The sequence below is a fragment of the Dreissena polymorpha genome, chromosome 13 (genome assembly GCF_020536995.1).
Source record: "Dreissena polymorpha isolate Duluth1 chromosome 13, UMN_Dpol_1.0, whole genome shotgun sequence".
Classification (NCBI taxonomy): Eukaryota; Metazoa; Mollusca; class Bivalvia; order Myida; family Dreissenidae; genus Dreissena; species Dreissena polymorpha.
This window is the reverse complement of record NC_068367.1, coordinates 21,021,273-21,026,152: the sequence shown is the minus strand read 5'-3', so window position 1 is coordinate 21,026,152 and position 4,880 is coordinate 21,021,273.

Below are 4,880 nucleotides of genomic sequence, written 5' to 3'. Positions count from 1 at the left end.
TGTATGTGTTTAGTTGTTAATCTGTCTGATGTATACTTTAGTTACATATAGAACACGTTTTCCATGCACGATGTTATGTTTCTTTTAATTTAAGACTTAAGTGTATACAAATAAATTTTGTGCAAATTGACGAATTGTGTGAACTAAGGCAATCAACTCTTTTTGGTTGTTTTACATCGCTCCATGACAACATGTAGTGCAAACACTCGCATCGTTAATTTATAAAGATTACTAGGATTCACGTGTTTACCTTTAGTTTACATTAATTATTGTAAAGTTACCATTTCAAATGTTTTTATTATCGAAAAAGGGTGTTCTTTCTCTGTTTAAATAGAGAAGTCAAATGGTTGACAGTTCCTGTCCAGTGTATTGCGACTGCAGACGACTCAAGAAATATTTTGTGAAAACCTTTGATGTGTATCACAATATATATATATCTGTATAGAATTGATTAAAACAATGTTATAACTATTGCCAAATATGTCAGTTGATAAAAATTATGGTATAAATGACTAAAACGAACTGAAATGGCAAATGATGCTATCAGCGAACGTTATAATTATTACTGATTATATAGATGTAATTTTTGTGTGTAAAGTAATTGTCGCAGAAGTAATGTAATAGATGCAGCGCTAGTTAACCACGCGGATGATCCGAGTTCACATCGTATTTCTAGCCATTTGTGTTACAAGTAATGCAAACATATGAACGTAATTTGTACAAATATTGCAGCTAAATAACAGTATATTAATAATCAGTATGTAAACAATTGTTTCTTTTTCTTGCAGAATGCCTCTCAAAGCGTGTGTTTTATGCGAAACACGGCTTTAAATACATCAGCGCCGTCCTATAAATAAACATATCGCCAAATGTTTACAAAAGAATTTCCTGCTAAAAACAACGACAGATCAATTTATTTGTGACAAGTGTAGACGGCCAGCGTACTACGCTACAATCACGTAAACATTCAATAATGTAAGCCACTGAGCAATCTCACTTCAAGTGTAGACGGCCAGCGTACTACACTACATCACGTAAACATTCAATAACGTAAGCCACTGAGCAATCTCACTTAATAGATTAAAAGTTTCACAACAGTAGACGTAAAATACAGGCACACCGACTATTCTTTATTGAGCATGTTATCATCCTTTTTTAATTATGACCGTCGATAAATTTAAGGGTAATTCCCCAAATGTTTTTTAAAGACCACATCAATGATCATTCATGATTGCTTTTATACGTCTGTTAATTTTAAAACCACTGAGCGACATAATTGGACGTTTAAAACTTAACGCCACGCGGTTTATATCCGTCATTCGAACGCTTTTTGCCTCTGGCGCTATACACATTTCTGTCGGCGTCATACAACCTATTAATCTTCAGGTGTGCCAGGTCCTTCTTATTGAAAATATCCTTTTTGTTTGTATTGCATGATCGTATCAGTTTAATCCTGTTTATTTATAAACACGTAAATAATTATGTTAATATGTGCAATTATAATCTGGATTTTAATTAGCTGGCGTTTCGAAATTCCGTTAATCAACCAATCAAAATTGTTTTCAAAACCTCAAAACACGGGATAGTTATATATTTAAGAGCGCGTTTACTATTGTTCACATCAGAGAAATAATAGCTGTGCACACTGAGATTATATTTAAAGTTATCACTTTTATTTTTAAAATCAATTTATTCCGGACAAAACACACTGCAGGTAGGTAAGTATATAGTTGATTGTTTTAGGCAAATAATTAGTGTGCTACAAATGAATAAATTTTGTTTATAAAGATATACATATCTTTCATTTAAATGTTTCTCGCGTTATTATTCACCGAAGAAAATCTGCTTACTTCTTTATCGAGATTTTTTTTACACCAGCTTGACATTTTACAACACATATTTGATTGTTATTATTATTAAAATGGAAAATATCTAAAAATATCTATCTGAACCTTACACTGTTAAATAGACTAAACGTATGTACATAAATGTAAATGTTTTATATCATATGTATGGATGGTAACAACGATACGCATGTGTAAATGGTGTGTTGAACTGAATACTGAACGTGTTGGAATGTGTGAATGGTGTGTTTGACTCAAAACTGTACGGAGTTGTGAGACAAAACAGTTTGAAGAACATTTTTTTAAATGTTTTATTTCAGTCTCACCCATTTACATTTACAACATAGTATATACAAGATATAAAAACACATATATAACAACATCTGTAATGGCCATTCAAATTTGAATTATAAGAGGCTATACAATCCAAAGTGTCGGGTAATCGGGAACAGAAGTGCCATTTTAATTGAGATGATAAGCTTAAGAAGCGTCCATTAAAACGTGGCATCCGACTCTGTAAAATTTGAAAGTTCCTCAAATACGTCAGTTAACTACATGTACACTGTAAGATGTTGTAACATTAATAGACATATTGGTCTTTGTATTCGAACAGTGAACACGTTTTGGTGTATTATTAAGTATATTTATTTAGTTGAAATATGTACTTATCATCCACTTCGTGCTGATTTTCGCTGTAATTGTATCGTCTTTTTTTATAAAATCAACAGTTTTTTCCGCGAATTATTTCTTCGCAATACGAAGTGCAATACCAATAATCGGCCAAACAATGTTCCGTTTCCGAAAACATAATGAACAGAAAATAAATGCAAAAAAGCTGAAGAACTCATCCCTCGCGCGTGGCTTTTGTTGTTTTCTGTTATCGAAGTGCAATCCGTTATCAAAGTATCCGATTAACGACGTTTTAATAGAGCTACGTGTTTACCAAATCATTAATCCGTGACACTATACTAAATTTCATTCCACACACTAGAAAATCTATATAGCAAACGTATGATCCGCGCCATGGGAAAACAGGGTTTTATGCAGGTGATTAAAGTGCCAAAAGGGACGACACTCTCCTTCTAATCTGGATTTCGATACGAAGAGATTCCTTTAAACGAAAAATTCCATTTATGCGGAAAGTAACGTCCCTGATTTGCTTGTGCGGACTGCACAGACTAATTTGGGACATTTTACGCACTTACGTTAAGCCCCTTTTCCCCATTGCGCGGCTCATATAAAATACACAACATGATCAAGTGTTCTTGTCCTGGTGTTTTCTCCATTGATTTTGTTAGTTTTTCTGAACATTCCATTGTTTGGGTTTTAATCGCTATGGTTATTTTTCCAAACAAAAGGTTTCAGTTAGTTCCTTACATATGTTCATTTTTCCAATTTTGCTGTTCATAATTACATACGCGATATTTAGAAAAAATTATATTATCACCTGATAGATAGTTTTATGCACATACCTTGACAGAAATCATCAGTAAGAAAGCACGTATAATGTAATAATATATTTAAAATAAAGAAATACCGGTAGATAACATTTTTAAAATCCATCGAAAGGTAAATGATAGAAAATACTCAAAAGTATTATTTTTTAAAACCTACAGACAATGAAATACATAAACACGCTTTAGTCAAACCGGGTTTAATGCATGTATGTAAAGTGTCCGTCCCAGATTAGCTTGTGCGGGTCCGCCAATGCTAATCTGGAACGATCCTTTCCGCAAAGACTGGGTTTTTGTTTAGACGAGACGTCATTTTAATGATACTTCCCTAAAAGGATACTCTTATTTAATCCGATCAATTGGGTATGCCCTAGGCAAATGATGTTGTGTATAATACAGTAAACTTTATATTCTTTGATTTCTTTGGAAAAAAATGTATGAAAACGTCAATGTTTTACTCGTTACCATGACAACCAACCACTAATTGTTGCCTTTTTACAGTGTTTTCAATACTCATGTACAATTTTATCGCTTTTTTGTGGCGTAAAATGTATATATATATATACGTCTGCAATGGATTTGTATATACCATAACAAATATTCACACGTATTTATCATGTTGCAATAGCAACCATAATAAATAAGGGTGTCACGGTACTCCGTGGGACGGTATATCGTAATAGTTTACCCTCGGTTACGGTGCACGATACGCCTCCGAGTCCTTACGGTACGGTACGGCATTTTGCATATGCGCCAACGCGCCAAGTAAATTTCAATGTTTGGATGTTGTAACAATACGCGGCAAGAAAGATTCCATTGGCGCAATCAATAAAATATGTGGCACAGTAATTGGATCAATGGTTAACGGAAATTCTCCATTATCATCTCATATTACATTTTAAACTGACACATTTTGTAATCATAATTTAAAATAAAATTACATTTTTTACAAATTAAAGAAATGATGTATGTAGAGGTCTTAAAATAAAATTGAAAATGGTTAAAAAAATGGTTTGTATGTTGTTTCCATCTGACAATACGTACCGCGGTACGTATTGTATCCTTCACACTGGAGATAAGACTGCTACCTCTGGGCGACATTTTCATTCAATTGTGAACAGTAATCAACTGCTACAGAATTCAGTTCAACGACAGTTCTTCAATAGTCTTAATCATTTCATATGATATTTAAGTTGGAAGAATTACACAATAATCGGTGATTTGCTCTTAATTGTGAAACAAACAAGAAATTAAATATACATTTACATAATACACCTTTACAAACATTAAATCTGTGCATTGTATACCGATGTTTCAAAATTGCTAAATTTCGTAATTTACTTTTCTAATATTGCTCAATAAGACCATTACTGATGCTCGATCATACTAAGTATATATTTCAGATGTAAACTGCATACAATAAACTGTATACAATTATGCAACGGATAGGCCATACGATTTCTCCGTTTGTTTTAAATTACTTTAAGTTTTTTTTAAGTAATCGTAATTCAATAATGGTTCGATACGTATAGTTCTTAGTTTTCATCTGACATGGTCTTATAAATATATTTTGTTCCAGAAC